This window comes from Lissotriton helveticus, chromosome 2_1, assembly GCF_964261635.1.
Source record: "Lissotriton helveticus chromosome 2_1, aLisHel1.1, whole genome shotgun sequence".
Taxonomy (NCBI): Eukaryota; Metazoa; Chordata; class Amphibia; order Caudata; family Salamandridae; genus Lissotriton; species Lissotriton helveticus.
The window spans coordinates 519,770,561-519,794,336 of NC_136059.1; the positions used below are offsets into that span (position 1 = coordinate 519,770,561).

Here is a 23,776-nt window from a genome sequence, read left to right on the forward strand (position 1 = left end):
TGTGTACTGCGTCATGTGATCAAGGCTCCACGAGAGCCGAAACGCGTCGTGGCAAACTGGTGTTGGGCAAAATAAATCTTTGAGGAAACACCAACCGTTGGGTCTCGTCTCGTCTTTTACAGATATTGGCTGTTGGCGTCACATACCGCTAGCATATATATATATATATTCTTTTTAATTTTTTAAAGACCACTTTAAAGTATCGAAATTCGAATTTTCAAAGAGTATTTAGATCAGCAAGGATGAACGATCAAAAGCCCGTCTTCGAAATCAGGATGTATGCAGGATATCCGTAAAGGGCAGCGCGGGTCCGGGGAGCTCTGTGCTCACGCGACCATCTTGGATGCCCGCGAAGCTCCTCAGAAGTAGCATATTTTTAACACCTAAAAAAGTCCCATTGAGAGATCTGCACACTGACAATTGGTAAATGTTTTCATCTAAGCGCATGAAAAGCGTCAAATAAGATCCTGACCTCAGCAAACAGGAATGGTGCTTATATGCAGCTCTGTTCGATCATTTTTGGGGTGGGGTGTAAAGGAACACAGTGCCAACTTGGTGGTTCACTGAAGCACTGCTGAAAGCTTCCCAGATTCAGTCCAGCGCCTGGGAGTAAAGGTGAGGAATCTGCTGTTAGAGTATCCATCAGAAAGAGCATTACCGAAGGTAAGTAACTTGTTTGTTGAACATATGATGAAATGCACTTACGGACACACTTGCACAACTTCAGTCAACTCAGTTAATCCCTCCACCTATTACTGTATGCTAGGATTAGTAACTGTTTTTATATGATATTTTTGTCATGTGATATATTGAACTCCCCACAGCCACTTTTGAATGCTTAAAATGCAAAAGAGTCTTAAATAGACAAAATCTGGGAGGAAATTCGATCTTGTTATGGTATGGTTTCAGCGGTATATTTAAAGGTACTGATAATTAACTACATGCTTTGCAGATTAAAACATTGGTTCAATTACCAGGTTCCCCTATAAAAGCGCTGTGTATGAAAAAAAATAAAGCAGTTTGATGGAAATATAAAGGAATTGCAGTAGTTTCTTTGTTTTTCCAATATATTTTTGCAAACAGGTCTTACTTGTTGCAAAGTTTCACTTCTAATTGTGTCTGGTCCTATGAAAGAAAATTTTTAAAGAATTAAACCTCAGTTAAATCAGTGGCTCAACGAAGTAACAAAAACAGAAATCCATAGTGCTCCTGCCCGCCTTCCTCTGGAACGTTTTCTTTACTTTTTCCGTTTTCGGAAGGATAAACTTACCAATCCAGGAGGCAGAAAACCCATGCAACTTTGGGTCATGCTGGTGCTGCAGACTTTCATCTCACCCATAGGAGAAGGTCTGGTTCTCTGAAGTTCATGACAAGAGATGCCATGTGCACCTATGTGTTGCCGGGTTATGGCTGTCCCAGGTGGTCAGTAGCCAATGGTGACTCGAAGAGTCGGCTGGGCCTGTAGCACGACAGGCAGTAAAGTAAGTGGTCAGGGAGCTCTGGCCTGTTAAAGTGGTTCAACTCACCTGCCCGACCAGCAGCAGTCACAGCGTTGATACATGGCGTTCTAGCAAAGTATCACACCTTTGCACTTCTATAGCACCTGAGCAGCTTCAACATTGTTACATTCCTTAATATATGGTCCAGGTGGATATTTGTAGAAGTAAGTTTATTCCTGAGGGCGCAGTACTGCCAGCTATCAGGCGGCTCAGCAGCTCCTTCCAGAGTAGTTCTAAAGTGTACAGAACCAGAGTCAGGGGCTGGCTTGAGCCAGAATTTAATGTATACTAAATACTTCAAGGGGAAAGGGGGGAGGGATGTAGACATGGGAATAAACGATATAACAGACATACACTGTGAAGGGCGCACTTATCTGAGGTATCATGGAACAGTGGTGTGCTCACTGGGGACAGTACAGTATGTGCAGAAGGAAACTTACAAATGTGCTACCCAGTGGCATTATGCAGTTTGTAAGGGGTACCTTACTTTGACTGGGAATAAGTGGAGAGCCTCGCGGGGTAGCCTGTATACAGTCCCACTTTACAGATGAGCTGACCAGCAGAGGTTTGGAGGTTCCTATATAATGCAGGAGTTTGGGGATTATAATAAGGAATGGCATACACACAGAGGGTAGTGAGAAATATCACTCTGCAGTGCCAACAGCTCAAATATTGCTCCTTTTCAGTGGATTATTTTTAGAGTGTAGGTGGCCAGAGAGCGTCAGACAGTCCGGGTTGCAAGTGAAGTGACGGTGCCTACAACCGAAGAGGCTCTCGGTTGCCTTAGCATCTTAGCAGTCTAAGCAGACTTAGCATCACGCACAGTAGAGTGTAAACGCTTCAGAATACTGGTCTGAATATATGTACAGCACTTCAAGTTGTACAGTGTGGGTAGGGTCGTAAACTATAAGCATTAGTCAGAGAGCCTCGTGTCGTAGCACGCCCTACCTAGAAGTAGTGTACAGTGAGGGCGCGCTGTCTTCGTCACTCGCATGGCTCTGTACGAACTATGTGTTTACGGCCAGGGCGCGGTCTCTTCGGTCCGTGCAAGGGCAAAGGTCAGTATCTCGTAAAAAGGTCACCCGCCGGGTTAAACGGAGCAGCTGCTAGACGTGGGCCGCACAATGCTTCGTTTCCACACAACTGCGCAGCCGAGCCGTACAGTAGAAGCGGCCCAGTGCCCCCTCCGTGCCACCGGGCTGGCATCTGCCATCAGTAGTCATGGGAAAGGCAGCCATCCGCAAGGAGTCGGCTGCCAGGAAAGGAAGGCGGGCGTTTACACGGGGTAGAAGCGAGGCCGGGACCATGTAAACAAATGTGCAGCACGAATGTAAAATTCAAGCCAGGCATATTCGTAAGACCTGTTTTTATGATCGTAAGGTAATTGGAAAGAATCAAACTGAAATCAATCTTCCTTGCAGTTGCCCAAAGGTTGAACATATTTGTGTAACATTTAGATGCCCCGACAAGTAAAAATGCTCCGTTTTCCCTCTTTTTTTGAAGAGCAGACCGCAGAACAATTTACAGCATAGTCTCACATGTTCTAGCTGCTCCAAGTTCGTATATGACCACAGTAATGCATTGTTTATTTATTTGATATTTTTAGAGTATGGCAACACTTTAATGCACAGTTGAGTGCTGTACGTAAGATAAGCTGTAACAAAAATTAACAAAGCCTCTGGTTTTGCCGTTGCCAGCCCTTTGGCTGGTCGTGGACCAGGGTCAGCGAACTTGATAATTCTCGCCTCGGCGCCTACTCTAACCAGGGATCACACTCGGCAACTCTGGGCATTAGCTTGCACCTCCTCTACAACGGCCCCCCCACATTCGCCGGGGATGCCTGGTTTCACCTTGGAGATACCCAGTAGGGACCATCTCACAGGGATAGCCAGGACGGGTTCCCCAGCGGTCTACAGCGCCACGACGCCTCAGGGCAGCAGTGCGCTTTACAAGACACATACATTTACATTTTGGCTTTGTTATTGCTAGTTTTGTTTTGTCCTGGGTTTATTAAAAAAATTATTCTTGCAAAAGCTGTCACACCCTTATGAATCTAATAAAAATACGCTAAGAGTAAAAAAAATAAAAATTGAATGTTGAAGAAGTCCACTTTGCTATAATCGTCTTTGGCACTTACGTGCACCTTGTGAAAGGGCAGTATTTAGTCTGAGTGAAGTTCGCCTATGTCTAAAGTGGGCTAACGCCCGATGCTGTGCGCTATGGTGGGTGGAATCAAAATGTGAATGGCACAGTAACAGACTAATGAATGAAGAGGGTGTGCTGAAAGCCCCTTTAAGTAAGTATATGTATTACACATGTAAGGTATATACAAAGGTCTTTGTCAATGGCTGATCTAAAAATGACATTAACACAACAGGGTCAAGTGCTGCTGAGGAGGCAATTCATTGATATTCCCATAAGAGTGATAATGGAGAGGCAGATACTTTCGTGGTGCAGGGGATATAGCAAGCTCCCCAGGCAGAGTCCGAGTTAAGATGTTATTGAATTAGAAGTGTGGCGTGGTCATTGTTAGAAAATATGAGCTCTATCTGCACCAGTCGTTGCATGTGGTGGGCATTGGCACTCGTTTTTGGGACCGTGATTTATTTTTCACCATCTGACACGGACAAAGGAAAAAACCCTTAGGAGTACGATAAAGGGACAGGAAGTGTAGTGAGGTGGAAGAAATAGGGAGGGCGGTAGAATTCTGGCTAGCACACCTGCATTTAGGTGCACCGCCATTCAGCAGTGGCCTGCTTCTAAGAAGCTTCCGGCCCAGCACTTTTTAAAAATTAAAAATTAAACAGTAGATGATTTAAAGACTACATGGGGTCAGTAAGTTGGTGACCTCCTCTGTATTTTAATGCTGAGAGCAGTTACACTTTGCTTTATCTAGTTTGGGATGATAACAGGAGTGGGGTTGTATTTTGTAAGTGCTTTAACTCGACTAGCATTCTGATCACTCTGGTTTATGTCTTGGAGCAATTGCAGAAAACTCGAGATGAAGCAGGAGTTCCTGCCCTTATTCTCTTAGACCTGTAAGCAGCCTTTGGGACATTGTGTGACTCTGTACTGTCTGCATGCCTTTATGAGGTGGGTATAGCCATTAAAGTCCACGGTTAGATGAAGTCCCTTCTTCAAGGCCGCTACCAGGTGGTGTCTCTGCCACCTTTTACCTCCCAACTCCGAAACGTCAATTTTGGAGATCCACAGAGCTCATCTCTGAATCCCATTCTGTTTAACATCTGTGTGGCGTGTCTCACTAAATTGATTTGCTCACTCATTGTCAAGGTGATGTCATAGTCTGGTGACACTGAAATTAAACTAAGACTATACAGTGACACAGCCTTGGTCTAGGCTAGGTTCAAGTTGTGTATGACTATAGTCCCAGTCTGGATGCATAACAACATTTTAAAACTGAACTCGGGCAATAGCCTCTCGCTCTGTGTTAGGTCTGGTCAAGTGACTGGTGTCCCCAGAACAGGGGAAATGGCCGATACCAATGTAAAAAGTATGTAATCTTGTTTTGATTTAGTTTTAGACTGCTCTCTTCAAACTACTCAACTCATTTCTACATGTTTAGCTCACCTGAGAGTTCTCAAGAAGATCCTGCCTCTGGTGCTCATTGAAACCCGCTTTTCAGTCTTGAGGGCAATCATAGGCTTTCGCAATGACTATGGAACAGTTACTAAACCCTGCAATTCCAGCTCTATCTGGCAGCAGCTGGCCTCTCTGCAACAGTGAAATTGCAGATCATCAGATATCGGCTTGGAGAACTACCAGCACTAGACATGGCCTCGAGATGGCAGAACCCGGACAGCAGAATCAAATACTGGCTATGCCACTACCACGGGAATCCATCAACCATATAACATGCTTGTCCTGCCCTCCTAATAGAGTGTAGATGCTGGCTCAAATCAATCTTCCTAGTAAGGGTAATCGGAACCTGTAGAAGAGCAGCAATTGAGTCTCTCTGCTCACCACTGATCTTAGGCCAACAACTCGCTTTGCCAAATTTCCGTCTTGTGTCATAAAGAGACTTAATAAAACAGACAATGGAGTTCCAGAATCCTCCAGAAAACCTTGAGAACAATACTATGACTACACGACCTTGGCCACTGACTCTCTGATCCAAGTTGTGTCTTTTATCATTCTATTGCTGCACTTTTACTCCCACGACTAGATTTTATGTACTTGCACATCTACAAGCAGTTTCAAAGGTTTAGACCTCACACGTATTAACAAAATATTCCCCAGTACTTGTATTCAATGATTTTATCAACAGTGTACTTAGCTGTACTTCTTTGATTGCACTTTCAAAGTAAAAATATCTTTAATGTGTACTGACATGGCTTTAACAAATCTTTGCGATAAGTCATGAGGCCTCATGAGCTGGATAGACGTGAACTTTTGAAAATGTTTTAAAGTCTCTTCTGTATGCAGGTACTTCACCATACCTGCAATATTCCAACTGAGTTGGTCTGGGGTTTGGTTGGTAGTGTTTGGGGCGAGGATGAATTGATTGATTCAGCACCCACCGGTAGCCAGCTCCAGTTTCTTCTAGAGAGTCTCCCCAATGCCATAAAGAATCCTGCCTGGGAACTGCTTGTTTTCTTTGATTAACCAACACCTACATCTGTGATTTATTAGGTTCATTGATGAGTTCTGGTGGGATTTGAAAGAGAATGGTGGGATTTATTTTGCTCATAATTGGGATTGCACACTTTAATTATTTTTTACAGACCAGATCCATTTTCGTTCCCAGTCTTGCTGCCTGTTACCCCTCCAGAATGGTATTGGCTGAACACCTATTGCTCTCAATGTATCTGAGTAACCAGATCTCAGACATTAATTGGGTTAAGGCCCTTGTTGTTTAGCATCAGGTTTACCAGGGAAATGTCATCTGATAGCAGGCCCCTCTAGTTAGGAACTCTCTTAAATATACTCAGCACTCAAGACCTGTTTGTCTGAGGGTTTACACTAGAAATATCTGATGGTCTAACATCTGTGAAAACAGGGCATCCAAGGCATCTTCTGTGATTATAGCTAATGATTCATCAGAGCTAAACTAAAAACGTGTGGCACCCTGTTTGACCTTGCATCCTTGGCGTGGTTTCCCCTGAGTATTTTTTGCTTGCTGTCCTCCTGTTTTGCTGACTTAATTTTTGCTGGCTTTAGTATTCTGGGCACTTTACCACTGCTGATCAGTGCTAAATCGCATATGCTCTGTTCCTAAAACCTGGTAACATTGTCTTATTCACAATTGGCATATTTAATTTACTTATAAGTCCCTAGTAAATAAAGTGCACTATATGTGCCCGGGGCCTGTAAATTAAATGCTACTAGTGGGCCTGCAGCACTGACTGTGCCACCCACTCCAGTAGCCCAATAAACCTGTTTCAGGCCTGCCATTGCAGAGTCGGTGCGTGCAGTTTTAAACTGCCATGTCCACCTAGCAGGATAGCCCAGTTACCAGGCCAAAACCTTCCTTTTTAATACATATGCCACTACTAAGGTAGGCCCTAGACAGCCCCAAGGGCAGGGTGCAGTGTATTTAAAATGTTGGACATATACTTTTAAGTTTTACATGTCCAGGTAGTGAAAAACCCTTTAATTTGTTTTTCACTATTCCAAGGCCTATCTTGCCTTCGGTTAACATTGGGATTAACTTGTTTTAACTTATAAGTATAATTTCCATTTGGGGCAAGATGGAAATTTCGAGTTTGGTGTCTCTGGACTCACAATTTATCATTACAATTTATGGTGAAGTCGGATTTTAAATTGTAAGTCTGAAAATGACCTTTTTTGGAAGTTTGCATTTTCTTACTTTAACCATTCTGCGTGTCTCTGAATACATGTTTGGGGTTGGTGACAGCTGGGCTTTGTGCATTCCCTCTAGACATACTCACACCAATGGAGCTACGGTGTGCCATTCAAATCCTGATGGCCCATCAACAGATAGATAGGTCTTCTTGGACTAAGTGGGAGGGAGGAATTGACACTGGAACCTGAATAGGACTGTGCCTGTCCCCACACAAAGAGACAAATACCCCCTGTAGTGAGTCTGAAGCCAGGGCAGGACGGGCAGGGACCTTGTGTGGTTCAAAGGCCTCAGACACCATCAACTCAATACACTCTGGACGTGAGGACACTCTGCCAGGAAGGACTGAAGTGCTGCTGAAAGGAATGACACTGCTGCTGGATTTGCTGGACTTGTGCTCTTATATACCTGCCTTGCTGCCTGCAGCCCCTTGCCTGGTGGTGGGAAGGACTGGAACTGAGTCTTTACATCCCTAGAACTTACTTTCAAGAACTTGCTGGTTTGCCTCCTGTTCTGAAGTCTCAGGGGCATCAAAGACTGCTTTCAACTCTGCTTCAGCTGGAGGACTCTGTCAACTGTAAGTCCTGCCAAGAGGTGCCAATACATTCCTGGGCCTTGAAATGGGATTCAGCTGCTGTTTAAACAAAATATAATAATAAAAATGCATTGCCCGCTTTGTGACGGTCAGAACCAACGCATTCTCCTTCGATGTCAATGCAGTGCTGCTTTGAGGACATCCCCGCATTATGTTTTCATCGTCCCAAAGAGACTTTCTCCTTGTGGTTCAGTGATTCTAATATCTCCTGTTGTTAAAGCCTTGTATCCATTTGAAAAACACATGAAGTGGGGCAGGAGGGGAGGAGAATGCCACCGCATGTGAACAAAAAATAGCAAGAGTCTCGGGGTCTTCAAAAATAGTGGGTTTTTTGCACAGAGTGATGGAGGCACGAGGGTAACAGGAGGCATGCAGGACCAGTATGTTTCAGTCAAGGTAACATCCTACCAAGCCCTTCCACTCTCACTCTTTCAAATGCAGGGTGCCAGTCAGGCTAGGTTTTGAGGCAAGACCTGACTGGAGCTTGACGTCTCTGTGAGCCTTTCGAGCATGTAAGGGGCTTGGGTGCTACCCACTCCTCAAAATTTGGCTTTAGATGATATAAATGGAATCTGGCGCCTTAAATGGGTGTGTAGGTTCTTCTTGGGCTGACAATTTGAATTGTTTTCCCAATGATTTATCCCCCGTATTTGAAGTAAATGTAGAGCCGCCAGCACTATGCCTACCTTTAAATAGTTACAGAGCTCCTGCTCGTCACTAATGGCCGCTGCTTAAACAGTTATTTCGTTCATCTGGTGAAATGCCCTTAATTTGACAGTATCCACTTATTAAATAAAGGCTGCATAGCCTCTGTGGATGCTACCATCTGAATCATTGAACTTTCTGTGATTACGCTTTTTGTGTAAAACTCCCAGCTCTCTGCCGCCCCCCTGCTTAGGGTGGTGATGTGTAGATGTCTGTAAGCCTTTGAGAAACCTAAACGCCTTTTACCAAGCAGCAATGAATGCTACTGCACACGTGGCAACAAACATTCAAACTTCCATCAAAGTACTGATCGAGGAAGGCTCAATTATGCCATGCATGGCTATCCTGTTGCCCGCAAAAGTTCCTTTCACCATGACATTTTACAATCTGATATCCAACGGAACACCTCAGAAAGACCATGTAACACAGCCAGTAAAACCTGATATAACAAAGAGGTCAGCTACTATTTTGGTATCCAAAGGCAGGTACCACATTCACCGGACCAAACACTACTTTCTACATACCAGCTGTGGAACCTGCAGTGACAACAGCATTGAAAATTGACTTATTTCAGGAGAGCATATACCTATTCGCTCTACAAGATCAAACCCCTTTGCCTTAGGATTGTTGTTTGTCTTTATTGCCCAGAGGTTAGTTTACTAGTTTTTAGAGTTAATGAAGAACTGATTCATCTTTGGTCCTTTGTATGTATTTATATTGTATTTCTATAGCGTGAACTTAGCCAAAAGCACTGTACATGGTCTAAGACCAGCATAAATCAACAAGTAATGGAACAGAAAGCTGGGCTGTAGATGGTTAATAGATTGTGATTTAGTGTTATTTAAAGAGGTGAATATTATACTCTTTCCTAAATTGAAGAACATTTGGGGCGGTTCTGATGGGCACAGGGATGTTGCTCCGGGTCATGGTGCAGAGATGGAAAGGCCTGTGATCTTGTTTTTAATGTTTACACTTCTTAGCCTGCAATCTGGTGGTGTCCTGGCTGCGGGTGTGCCGAGAGCCACCAGAGATGGTGAGCTTGTCTGCAAGATAAGTGAGGGTGCTGATTTTGACGACTTTGTAAATGATGCAGTTGGTTTTGAAGATGGTGCTTTTGTTATGAAGAAGCCTCCATTAAATATTTTCTTGGTTCTTACAGTAGTAATTGGAATGAAGTTAAGTTTAATCTACTATTAATTTTTACATTCATTTGAAAATACAAGCAGCAAATATATACAAGCTTCTGCTGTTTGTCACTTTATACATCTGTTAGACTTTGGTTCTTAATATTATTTACCTCAGTCTCATGTCTACAGCTACTAATTGTAGTATCTGCTATGACCACTATTGGCCCCATGATTATCACATTTCAAGGTTTGATTCGATTGCTGGTACTTCAACTTGAACACGGTTACCACTAGATTTCCTTTGTAATGTTTGTTTGACTGTTGAAGCTTAGTCTTTGCAAGCACCTGCAAAGTCTTCAATGTTCTTGTATTACTGATGGCGACTTGTGCAATTCTGCAGGTAAGGGGACTTATGATAGGCAGATCTGACCCTACCTGGCCACCAAGCATGCTAAGGGCGTCCAGAGGTATCTGAGAGTTAGATATTCATTGCTACCTCTAAAGTTTTCAAAATGATATAATACATAGTCAACCAACTTTAAGAATGGCTATTGTGCAGTACTTTGGTTCTCTTGTTTCTCAAGTAATAAGTAAAATAAGTGTCTTTGTTTAGTGCAGTTAGCCAGTATCTTCTCTGACGGGGTTGTAGAGGAAGGTGGAAGGCAGCCATAAGTCTGCTGCCTCGGACATGTACTGGTACTTCGACAGTAGCTTATGAGTAGCTAAGTGTCTCATAATTCTACACAGAAATTCAAATTAATATTTGTTTCTGTTCATGCGGAGACCCCTACTCCTCCATGCTGCGAGGTGAGCAGCTGATGTCAGCTCCGGCCCTTGGCACGTAGGAAGACATCAGTGAGCTTCTAAGGAGGGTTGAAGAAGAGGTGGAAGAGAGGAGTGGCTGTCAGAGCCTTTTTGTGCTAAACTGTGGTGTTTTTTTCTCGTCATGCCTAGCTTTCCATTGGTTGTTACTCACAAACACTTTTGCAGTAGTCTGTTTGTTACGCTGTGGTATACCTGGTAATGAAGCCAGCAAGCTGCCTTGAAGCCTCTGGTGCTGTAAGCCACTGAGCTATCTTGCTGCCCTTTGAACTTGCAATATGGAGAATGCTCACAAATCTCTGAAGTAGAGATTAACAATTGTCATTCAGTTTACTACACTTCACTGGAAAGTTATGTTGGAACAGTATTTCCATAATACATTAACCTGACAGAATGAGAGTTATCCTAATACGCCATTTATTGTAAGTGTAAACAAGCGAGGTTACTAATACCAACTTTAGCCGCACTCTATGTATCGACCTCAAAAGGCTAAACCCTCGCGTTCACCTTGCCAAGCAGGCAGCACCGAAGTCAATGCGAGCACTTAACTCGCTGAGCTGAGATCGCTGTACACCTACATTTCACAGAGCGAGGGATTGCTAAGTGAATAACTCTGCCTGGTGACCTTAAAGACTTATGGATCAAGCTCGCGCATTCTTTACTCAAGACATTTCCTGTTGTCAGAGGGCGAGGAAGGTGGAAGCCGCAGTGTGCACAACCAAAACACAAGATGGCTGCTTAAATAAAACTTGCATTTAAAACAGCCAGTGAGGCATTGTTTTCCTCTTTGTAGGTTTATTTATGCGCTTGCTCCTGTTTCGCCTCACTAGCGCCGATGCAATCGAATTTTGACTTCATTTTTGGGCAGTGCTGCTTTAATGTCTCGTGTTTTCAGCGCAGCTGCTAGCTACTTTCGCGTGCACGGACGAGCTCACGTAATACAGGCCAGGCATGCGGTGTGCAGAGAAATGTAATGCGATATTGTGCAGTATTCTATTTTGAGAAAACCCTGGTCCAGGATAAACGAATTGTTGCAGCATTCCCCTGCATAATGTAAGAAAAATAGACGATGGGCTGATGTTTTATGGGGTTAGCAGAATATGCCCCCACTGTGCCATATTGCAGTCCTATGAGGTGTGGTGGAATGTAGCTTCTCCGTCTGGTTATACAGTAAGGGCTGAAAGGAGAGATTAGCATTTGATTTCGTTTGGCATGCCGAAGAACCCGCTCTGTGTTGTTATCCATAACCGGAGACACTGAATGGGGCTTCGATTTCATTACCATCCCCCCGACGTCCATTGTGTGTTGCGCAGCCACCTTCTTCCAGCGCCGTCTAAAATTGCATTTTTCTCTCTCCACAGAATGTTGGCTTTGAGAGCTCAGAGAAGCAGCGGGGAGAAAAACGTGACACGCTGGTGAGTTGGTAGCACGTACTGTCTGCGCTGCGTGCATGCTGTAGCTGCTGCTTTCGTTTTCCCTCAGGTATCACATTGTTGTGTTCAGTGGCTTGTGCAACAGGAAACCCCATGCTGGTAATGTTTTCCACTGTGATCTCACCCAAGACAGTAAAGATAGGTAGATTCCACTGCCTCGCCAGCCAAGCGACGGGGTTTATACAAGTGGAAACATTATCTGTACACCTATTAGAAGATCGCGCACACATAGTTTTTAGGTATTTCAAAAATCGTATATAAACTCACAGAAAAAAAATCTCTGTCAAAGGAGGGTTATTGTTTAAGAACACAGAAGGGAACCGATTCAAACCGTCTCTTCTCCCCTGGTTTAAGGATGACTTAGTTTGGAATCTAAACCTAAGACACCACAGAAATTCACCTCTTACGGCTACAGCCCAACCAAAACTCACCCCAGCTCCGGCTCATCATCTTACACATTATGTTGTAGATATCACACATGGCCTGACATTTATCAATACACACAAGGTGATGGATGGAATGTTGCACATTGGCAAAACATTCACCCCCAATCACAGCTCTGGGTTTAACCCATCGTTATTTTGCTCACCACGCCACCCCAGTTCAGACATATGCCTGACTGATGACGGCTGATTAGCCAGAAACCGGTCCCAGGATGCTTGTTTCCGGTCCAGGGAAGATATGGCTTGGCAGTTCGGGCTGGACTGTTCCCATGAGGCACAGGGTCAGACTGATTGCATATGGCAACACCGCCGCCCTGCTGGACAACCTCGCCAACCTCGGACTCAAGCAACTGGTCAATTCCCCCACCCACTACGCCGGCCACACGCTTGATCCCGTCTTCTCATCCAGCAAGCACATTACCTTCGGCCACTCCACCGGACTCCACTGGACCGACCACAGCTGCGTCCACTTCAGCTTCAGAAGAACCACAACCCACCACCACCCGCAACAGGTTCCTCACAGGAGCTGGAGCAAGATCACCACCGACCAGCTCACCACCTCCCTCAGCCAGAACCCACCCGCCAGCACAACGGACCCCAACGAAGCTGCCCGCGACCAGACCACTGACAACATGACAGCCCTCAAACACGCCACCCGCAAGCACCACCAGCTCATCCGCACCACCAAGAAGAAATCACTGAAGGAACGACTGGACAACAACGCCCACGACAGCAAGGAACTCTTCAGCATCGTCAAGGAGTTCTCCAACCCCTGCACCGGCAACAACATCACTCCCTCACAAGATCTCTGCGACTCTCTCGCCTCGTTCTTCCACCGCAAGATCGCCGACATCCACAACAGCTTCGGCGCACCATCCACGCACCCAACCGTCAAACCAACGCCCCCACCGCCACCCTCCGCAGCTGGACCACGGTGACCACCGAAGACACAGCCCGCACGATGAACACCATCCACTCCGGATCTCCAACCAACCCCTGGCCCCACCACGTCTTCAACAAGGCCGACTCCATCATCGCACCCCAACTCCGGAACATCATCAACACCTCCTTCAACACTGCCACCTTCCCGGAGAGCTGGAAGCATGCCGAGCTCAGCGCCCTACTGAAGAAACCAACAGCGGACCCCACCGACCTCAAAAACTTCCGCCCCAGCTCGCTCCTCCCTTTTCCAGCCAAAGTCATCGAGAAGATCGTCAACAGACAGCTTGCCGCCTTCCTCGAGACGAACGGATCCCTCGCAGTCCGGTTTCAGAGCCAACCACAGCACCGAGACTGCCCTCAACGCAGCCACCGATGACATCCGAGCCCTGCTCGACAACGGGGAAACAGCGGCACTCATCCTCCTGGACCTCTCTGCAGCGTTCGACACTGTCTGCCATCGCACCCTAGTTCAACGCCTCAGCAACATCGGCATCCAAGAGAAGGCACTGGAGTGGATCATCTCGTTCCTCGCCGGAAGAACACAAAGAGTCCGCCCCCCCCCCGTTTCGATCCGAGGCCACAAAGTCATCTGTGGCGTACCGCAAAGATCATCACTCAGCCCCACCCTCTTCAACGTCTACATGAGACCTCTCACAGCCATCGCACGCCAACACAACCTCAACATCATCTCCTACGCCAACACAACCTCAACATCATCTCCTACGCCGACGACACCCAGCTGATCCTCTCCCTCACCAGAGACCCCGACACCGCCAGAACCAGCCTACACGAAGGGATGAAAGACGTTGCCGAGTGGATGAAGACCAGCCCCTTGAAACTGAACTCAGACAAGACGGAAGTCCTCATCCTGGGACCATCGCCCTCCGCCTGGGACGACTCCTGGTGGCCCCCAGCCCTGGGCACCACTCCCAAGCCAACAGACCACGCACGCAACCTGGGCTTCATCCTGGACTTCTCCCTCTCGATGACCAGATAAGTCAACGCCGTCTCCTCATCATGCTTTCACACCCTACGCATGCTTCGCAAGATCTTCCGATGGATCCCGACCGAAACCAGGAAGACGGTCACCCAGGCCCTCGTCACCACCTCTATGCCGGAACCACAGCCAAGCTACAGAAAAGACTCCAACGAATCCAGAACGCCTCCGCCCGACTCATCGTGGACATCCCCCGATGCAGCCACATCTCCGGCCACCTGAGGGACCTGCACTGGCTCCCCGTCAACAAGAGGCTCACATTCAGGCTCCTCACCCACGCACACAAATCTCTCCACGACCTGGGCCCCAAGTACCTCTACGACCGCCTGACCTTATACACGCCCACCCGCCAGCTACGGTCTACTAGCCTCGCCCTCGCCGCCGTACCACGCATCCGAAGAGCCACCGCCGGAGGTAGATCCTTCTCCTACCTGGCGGCCAAGACATGGAACTCCCTCCCCATCCACCTTCGGCTGACCCAGGACCATCTCGCCTTCAGGAGACAACTCAAGACCTGGCTGTTCGAGCAGTAGCGGACCCCTTCCCCCAAGCGCCTTGAGACCCTTCCGGGTGAGTAGTGCGCTATACAAGTGTTATGATTGATTGATTGATTGATTGATATGGCCATGTCTGAACTGGGGTGGCAGAGTGAGCTAAAGAAAGATGATGGATTAAACCCAGATCAGTTGACTGGGGGTGAGTGCTTGCATTATTCAACATCCCCTTTGGTATTGCTGACATTTATCAATGCCGAACTCTGCCATGTAAATTGGGATTTGAGCATTGTGCAGCCATGCAGCCAAGCACTGCGAGGGCATAGCCCACTGAGCGGGGCCTTCCCCCAAGCCCAGCAGGGGTCGAGCACTGGGTATGGCCTTTCGCAAGTCTCTGTGCCCTCCCCAGCATCCTCTGGTTTGAACGCAGGGTCTCAGTCTAGTCCACCATGAGGGCATAACCCACAGAGAACAGCTTTCAGCCATATCCTGTAGTGGTTGACCATAGGGTGATCCAGTGTCGACATAACCCACTACACTCCGGGTTCACCATACAAAGGAGGAGTGGGTGCTGCACCAGCCCCCATGTTCTCCTAGTTAGATTGCACCGTAGAGGAATAGTTGATAAGCGCTAGGTCTACTTTCCTTGTCCTTGGGATTGGGCACTAGTCCTGTCCGTGAACAATGACAATTTTTTTTTATTGCTTATCCGCTGCACACCTCATGTGCAGTTTGCAGCTACCTTGTTGGGACTTTATGAAAAAGCAATGCAGTTAATCAAACGCTGCCAAATACTCTGTCTACTTTGGTGAGCTTTTGCTGTAAAGAGGTTGAATTTTTTTGGAGCAAAAAATATTACTATGATGTGTGGAAGTGGCACCAGTAGAAGTCTGTCCCTGCTTAACTATTCAAACTCAAATCCGTTCTTTGGTGACTTCATCGTTTTAAGTGTTGTCTGCACTCATTGTAACATTAATTGTAGTTTCAGACTTTATTTACGTCAGTCAAATTCTTCATTGCTGCGTTTTCTCATAGTGGCTCTAAAGAGCACTAGGGGAAACTATTGGAGTGTATTCTTGAAAAAATGACCACTTGACTGAAAGTAGCTAGATCCATCACATATCCCAGTGTTGCCGAATGGTGTTTTGCATTGAGAAGTACATTGGTTAAGGTTTGTTCGGGTGTTCCATCACACAGTGTGTTTTTAGTTTTTAGTTTTAAAATACTTTGAGACATTCAAGTCCATTAAAGAACAACAATAAAAAATACGAAGTACACAAGCATAAAAGACAGCTTGATTATTAAATTTGTGCAAGTAAACAACAACACTTGTGCTTTGTACTAGCTTTGCTGACTATTTCCCGTCACTACATTCATATATTGTCAGAATTCACATTAATAATGGCTTTATGCTTATCAAATTTTGCAGATACACTTTATAACACTCTGCACGCATCTAAATTGTTGTTCGCTTATCCTTTCTGTGTACTGTATTCGCTATTTGTCCTACACATATTTGGTTGTGAAGCGCTCCGATGCCCTCGGGTCTGGCCAGCGCTATAGAAAACTCCAAAAATATATAAAAATAAATAAATAAATAAATTATAGGTGAAGCCAAACAATGTGTAAAGTTTTAGTTTCTATTACGTGGGCAGTTTTTTAGGATTACATGTTTTTATTGCAATTTTCAGGATACCGGAATCTCACCTGCAATCATTGGCCAGTGAGGAAAGCTTTCTGCCAATGTTCTGTACCTCGTTCCAAATTAACACTCCAACCTCTCTCGCACTCCCCCCTTACCGACACCCAGAGATACCCCATAGCTGCAGTCATTCGACCTTTCCCATTTCTTAGCCATTAAGTACTCTTATAAGCTCATTCGCTCCACACCTAACTCTATCCCTGTCTGCTCAACTGTGAAATGTCGGTGGGGATGATCCTAAGCACTCTAAGAAATTTGAGACGTGATCTCCCTAAAGCCCAAAGCAAGGTAAGTGTGGATTGGTGCCCAATCTGTGTCAAGTCAAATAGCTTTATTCGGCCAAAATAGTCCATAAAAGAGAAATAAATACATATAACAAGAGAAAATCAATCAAACTATAAATATATATAACAGAATCCGATGAACAAATAAGGGTAAAAACAAATAAAAACTAATTTAAACATCATAAAATCTAAGTACTTAAATACATCAAGAAAAGTAGGCTGGAAAGTTTCTCTGGGAGCCATGCAACCAACGTATATTTGTCAGCGAAAGTAGCTACTATTGGATATACATTAACTAAAAGCTATGATATAAATTAGCACAACTTGCTATGTAGTCTAAAGATTAATTACTTTAGAGGTAATAAAATATATTGCCTAGTACCTGAGAATGTTATACAAGGTGGATAAAGTGCAGTATGAATTGTGTGGAAGGTCAATTCATGGGCATGCAACTAGACTTGATGCATGCATGGATAATTCTAGTAGGGCAACCATAAAGTGCAAGGTGCTTAAAATTCCACGTGGCAGTTATTATGCTAATTAACCTTCATATTAATTCATTATGTTCGAAAGTAAAAGATGGGCAGGAATACCTTTACATTCCCCAGAACAAAAACCTCTAATTAGGGTCCAGTATGTTGATGTGAAATAAAGAGATTAGCCTGCTAGTACAGTTTCCAAAAGTTAACACTAAGGGCCTTATTACCAGTACGGTGGACCTAGGACTACCGTACTCGTGGTGGCGGTCCAACCGCCACGGTTTGCCCGCTGTGTAACATTTGCGGTGGTCGGATTGCCAGCAGCCCGCTACAAATTCGCTGGCACCTTCAGGATCCTGGATCCCGAATCCCACGGTGCTGGCAGTGAGTGAAGTCGGGAGGAAAGGAGGTGGTGCCGATCCCTGCACCGCCTCTATATTACGACTTGCCCTTCGGCAAACCTTTTCATGGCAGTGATCCTGCCACGAAAATGCTGGCGAAAGGGCAAGGAGGGGGGACCCCAACAGGGTCCCCGTGCGAAACTGTCCATGGGGGTGGGCGCCGGGACACATGAGGTCTACCTCCCTCAAGTGCATGAACGTGCATGTACTGTGTGGTATGCAAGAAATAGTGTATGCCACACCATGCACGGATGAGCAGTCGGCACTGTCACAGCGGTGAGATGCTGCCGTGAGACCGCCGCCGCACCGCCCTCCCTCGATTTAAGTAGTATTCCGGCAGGCAGGTGCACCACTGGCTTGGTGATTTTTCTGGGACTGCCGTGTTGGTGGTCCTAGACACAGACCTCTAAACTCGTAATAAGCCCCTTAGGCTATGAGAATCCATAAGTTACCCATGATGGGAGAAGTTTGTTACATACGGTTCATGTGTTTCCTATTGCGGATTGCTCTCCATGTAAAGGAGGCTATTTGGAAACATATGTTTGAGTCCCCCAAGGACCATACAAGTGACATGGCTGATGTTTGCTATAAATACAGGCTTAAGATCAAATCTTCTAATATTGGAAAAAAAACGCAAAATATAATAAAGTGCAAAGTGGATTGGGACAATCTCTCATCGCACGAACATTTTACTGTATCCTCCGGCTATTGCTTCATTTTTGGGAAGGCCACCAGTACATGGGCTGTGTCCAGGGGTAATCGTGTCAGGACAAAGTGGTGTTGGATAAGATGTAATTAGCAAGTACTTCTGTAGCCCCTTGTTTGGTGTCATGGAGAGATATGCAGCTACAGTGGGCCTAAGGGAGACAGCACGCCTGACCACAGACTTTTTGTTAAGTGGCATACGCTTCAGTTCCCTCTCACTGAAATGTGATATACTGGCTGGACTATCTACAGACAGAGGGCCATTGAGCTGAGCCAACTCTGGAAGTGCACGAGAGCCATATAATTCTCAACTTGCCAGGCTTAAACATTCTAATATGATGGTTTTTGTGAACCCGGTTTGCACTTTGCAACAAATAGAGTGCCACAACTGTACAGGTTTAATCTATAGTAGGTTTTCCGGGTGTGACAGTCCCAACTCCCTATGTACTGGTGTGGATTGTAGAACAGCGAGCCTTTGCCAAAGAAAAATGTTCTCTTGAGTTTGGAGAGTAGTATGTTTGGCCTAATCGCAGAGCCCACTACAGTAAGAGGCTACTGATGTAAATTTGACACTATAGATCCGAACAGTTTCCCTGATTGGTGTGCAACACAACTTGGAGGCAAACCTAAAAATGCCCACACCCTTTTTAGCCTCTTATTTTCTATGTGCTTAATCCAGGAACCGCTAGTAATGAAGAGAATGTCCAGATAGGAGAACAATGTGACCCTCGTGATTTGCGTGCCATTGATGTAGTGACTTCATGATTTATACGTGCCCACTTGTAATGTAAGGATGGAGGCAGGATTCTTCAAGAAGGTTTATTCAAGTTATAAGAATAAACAGGTGCAGTCAGGAAACACAACTATACCGCATTCAGTCAGGCTGCAACTGACTATTCATAGAATGTGAATACATAAGGAGCAAAGCATTCCATGGAACAGCTCGCTCTAACACGAGCCTTAAAGCTACATGTATTAATTAAATGAAACACAACATAACACATCCCCCCTCCCTCACAATAACCCCCTAAGAACCCCAAGGGAAAGGGACATGGAAAACAAGGAAAGGGAAACTAAAAAAAACAGATGAATTATCTAACATAATCCTTTAACCAACAAGGCAAAGTCCTTGTCCTTTGGAAACCCTTAATAGGTGGTAAAGAGGGTACAGAACTTGTGTCTCTATTAACTGGAAGGGAATTTACATCAGAAGAAGAACTCACGTCACCACCCTTGTAGTCAATGTCAACAAGGCAAGGTTCTTGTTCTAAACTGCAAGGTTTTTGCACCGACTCATTAATTGGACAATTAGAGGAATCAATCACCACATCCCCTCCCTTTAATTGAGGACAAGAACCACTGGGTGCAAGTTGAGATTGTAATTCACTGCCATCAAAATGATCTTCAACCCAATCAAATTTGGTTTGTTCGTTTCTCACGACCTTATCCTTGTCATGATTTTGGCAAATGTCCAAAGCAACATCTTTTAGGTTCCAAACCTTACCATCACTTAGCCTGACTGAATTTTTAAGAACTTCTAGAATTTGTTTAGGCGAATCAAACTTATTCTCGCCCTTCAAAACTTTATAAGGCTTTTTGATCCTAACCCAGTCCCCTGCTTTTACAATGACATCTTTAACACAATGACGTTGATCATAGTAAGTTTTGCTTTTGTCATGTACCAATTCTAATTTTTTTTTAACCTCCTCAGGTGACCATTGTTTAACATTGTCCTTGAAAATCCAGCTAGGGTTAAACTTGCACCTAGGTAATCTACCTCTCATCATTACAAAAGGAGAAACTCCTGTAGAATTATTCAAAGTCACTTTGTAAGACCACACAGCTTTCTGTATCTCTAATTTCCAGTCCATCCCTTTGTAATTGGCTGCTTGCAAAACACCTTTAATCACTCTATTGAAACGTTCAACAGTTCCATTCCCACTAGGATTGTACAATGATGTTGTTTTGTGTGTGATACCACATTTCCCAAAATATTCCTTAGCAGCCTTGGACAGAAACTGAACACCATTGTCCGTCAACACATTTATGGGTAGCCCTTCCACCATAAAGATTTTATCCAGAAATCTTAACACAACTTGTGTATCTACTCTATCCACAAATTTAACTACAGGCCACTTGGTGAACAGATCAATTGCAACTAATCCATATTCCTTTGGTTCTCCAACTGGACCAAATATATCTACTGCAATGGTTTCCCAAGGCATGCTCGGAATGAGTCCATCACTCATTGCTGGCCTCAAAGTCCTTAAAGATTTATCTGCGGAATTACAAACTGAACAACCTCTGACAAAGGCTTCAACCTCACTGTCGACCTTTGGCCACCAAAACAAACTTTTTACTGATAACTTAGTTCTAACTATGCCAAAATGTCCCTCATGACATAACTGTAGGATCTTTTTCCTCAACCTTAAAGGTGGAATAATCCTGTCTCCTCTCAACAAAACCTCTTTCTCAAAAGATAACTCAGATCTGACCTCCCAAAATGACTTTAGAGCGCCTGACAAAATTTTCTCCTTTGGCCAACCTTGGCAAATGAACTTTGAGACTTCTACTAAAACCTCATCTGCATTATGTTCTCTTAACCAATCATCCCTACTGATGGCTGGGAAACCAGAATCATGTACCAATGCCACACTAAAGTTCGCCCAAGGATCATCTACACAATTTTCTAGTGGAGAAGGAAGCCTTGATAGACAATCCGCTACAACATTGTCTTTCCCAGGTACATAGGTGATCTTGTAGATGTATTCTTTCATACGCATTGATATCCTTGCTAACCTGGCAGAAGCAGTTGCAGTTCCATCAGTGGATAAAATGTGGACTAATGGCTTATGATCCGTTCTGATGTCAACCATTTTTCCCCAAATGAAAGCACGGAAATGCTCCAAAGCCCATGCACAAGCCAAGGCTTCTCTTTCTATAATGGGGTATCTGCTTTCTGCTGGTGACAATGCCCTGGATGCAAACAAGATGATTCTTTCTTTACCATTCTCTCCTACCTGCGACAAGACTGCGCCCAGACCTTTGTCGCTTGCATCAGTTGTTAAAAGGCAATTCAGATTGGGGTCAAAGCTAGACAAAGCATTCACTCTCTGTAACTCCCATTTGAGTTCAGTAAATTCTTTCTCACACTCCTTGGTCCATTCAAATTTAACATTTTTCTTCAACAATGATCTAATATTATATATTTTTGAGGCAAAATCTTTAATGAACTTGGCACAGTACTCTGCCATGCCCAAAAACGATTTAATTTCCTCTTTAGATTCGGGTGAAGTTAAAGTAACTATATTCTCTACTAATGAAGGCTTTGGTTTGACACCTTCTTCACTAATTACATGACCAAGGTATGAGACACTTCTTTCCCCAAATTTGCATTTAGATAACTCCACTGTTAAACCAGCCGAATTGAGTGTGTCAAAAACTTCCCAAAGCTTTGTGTCATGATCTTTCTTGTCAGTACCTGCAATTAAAATATCGTCTTGAAAAAAACAAATTCCTTCCATATTACCAAATAATTTGTGCATTAACCGTTGAAACACGGCTGCGGCCGATGCAAGGCCAAAAGGCATCCTAATAAATTGAAAACAACCAAAAGGTGTAATGAAAGCCGTTAGGTGTCTAGACTTAGGCTCTAAAACTACCTGGTGGTAGGCTGTAGAAAGGTCTATTGTGGAGAACCAAGTCGCACCCTTTAAGGAAGAAACCATCTCGTTAATTTTTGGCAAAGGAAAACGTTCAACAACAATGTTTTGGTTAAGATGGCGTAAATCAATACACAAACGAATTTTGCCATTAGACTTCCTCACTACGACCACTGGACTTATCCATTCCGAAGAGTCTACTTCTTCGATAATGCCTTTAGTTAAGAGACCTTTAATTTCATTCTTGACTTCGTCTCTTATCAACAGAGGAATAGGCCTAACTTTATGCACTTTGGGTTGTGCATCACCTTTGAGCATGATTCTATGCTCAAAACCTTTAAGTTTGCCTAATTGACCACTCACTACTTTAGTGAATTTACTCTTCAAAATATCCTCTAATTTGCTACATTCATCTAGGATTAAAACCTTTTCTTTGCTATTGGGGTCTAAAATGATATGAAGATTCTTCTGGTCATACCACCCTAGAACTGAAGGCCCTAAAATGTTTTTTTTTTTTTTTTGAATTCGTGAAAATCCCGGTCCTGATCCCATCCTCGTCGCCACTTGTAATGTAAGGATGGAGGCAGGATTCTTCAAGAAGGTTTATTCAAGTTATAAGAATAAACAGGTGCAGTCAGGAAACACAACTATACCGCATTCAGTCAGGCTGCAACTGACTATTCATAGAATGTGAATACATAAGGAGCAAAGCATTCCATGGAACAGCTCGCTCTAACACGAGCCTTAAAGCTACATGTATTAATTAAATGAAACACAACATAACACCACTCCACAGATCATTGTATAGATTTTCTTTAGGTTTATTTGAAGTTCTCACCTCTTCATATTCAGAGAGGCTGTTCATTAAACATTGGTCGTTAGCTGTCCTAGACAGTAGGACAGCATTGTTCACATAAAGGAGGATCAGGACTACCCTTCAATCAACTCTTGGTAGGTCAGTGGCCACACCCTGGAACAGTCTATCCACTCCAGTTATATACAGGGAGAACAGAAAAGATGCCAACACATACCCCTGCCTAACGCCTCCTCTCCGAATATTATATGGTGGTGTACTTTCCCCATTAGGTCCGCAGTGCATCCTTGCTAGTAAGTTCCTATATAGCTGAGATAATAAGATCACAATTTCTGTTAGTGTGCCCATAGAGGACAAGGCCAGCCACAAAATAGTGTGATTTACTAAATCAAAAGCACTTGACAAGTCAAGAGAACATAAATGTAGATTGGTGGGCTTGGCCTTTGTGTATTTCGCTATGCGAATGTCCAGGTTGACCCATTGTTCATCCATCCTCAAACCCCTCCTAAACCAGTAGCTAGACTCTGTAAGCACGCTGTTTGCCTCAGCCCAATCTTTTAACCTTTCCAAGAGTGCTCAACCCAGAATCTTGGCAGAGAAGTCTAGGAGGTAAATGGGGCGGTAGCATTTGAAGTCACCTTTGAAGCACTTTTTAAAAATCAAGATTGCCAATGACTCTGCTCAGCTTGTAGGAATATGTCCATTTGCTACCCCATCTAGTACTTGTGTCAGGGTCAGTGCCCATAAGTCAGGCAAATGTTTATACGTGTCAACCAGGACACAATCTGGTACTGTAGCTTTCCCTCTACCACTATTCTCAGTGGCGCGTGTGACTTAATCTAAAGTGAACT

At 44.5% G+C, this 23,776-nt stretch overlaps 1 protein-coding gene across 5 annotated transcripts in view; it reads left to right on the forward strand.

The window, feature by feature from the left end:
- The window catches only part of ERBIN (erbb2 interacting protein), a 912,789-nt gene that overhangs the window by 262,504 nt on the left and 626,509 nt on the right, over nt 1–23,776 (forward strand). For 3 of the 5 annotated variants that reach the window (XM_078675167.1, XM_078675172.1, XM_078675169.1), the window contains one exon: nt 11,931–11,984. The exons of the other annotated variants lie outside the window; for them this stretch is intronic. The gene's annotated coding sequence lies outside the window, so the exon portion shown is untranslated. The remainder of the gene's footprint in view (nt 1–11,930; nt 11,985–23,776) is intronic. 5 annotated transcript variants of the gene reach the window in all.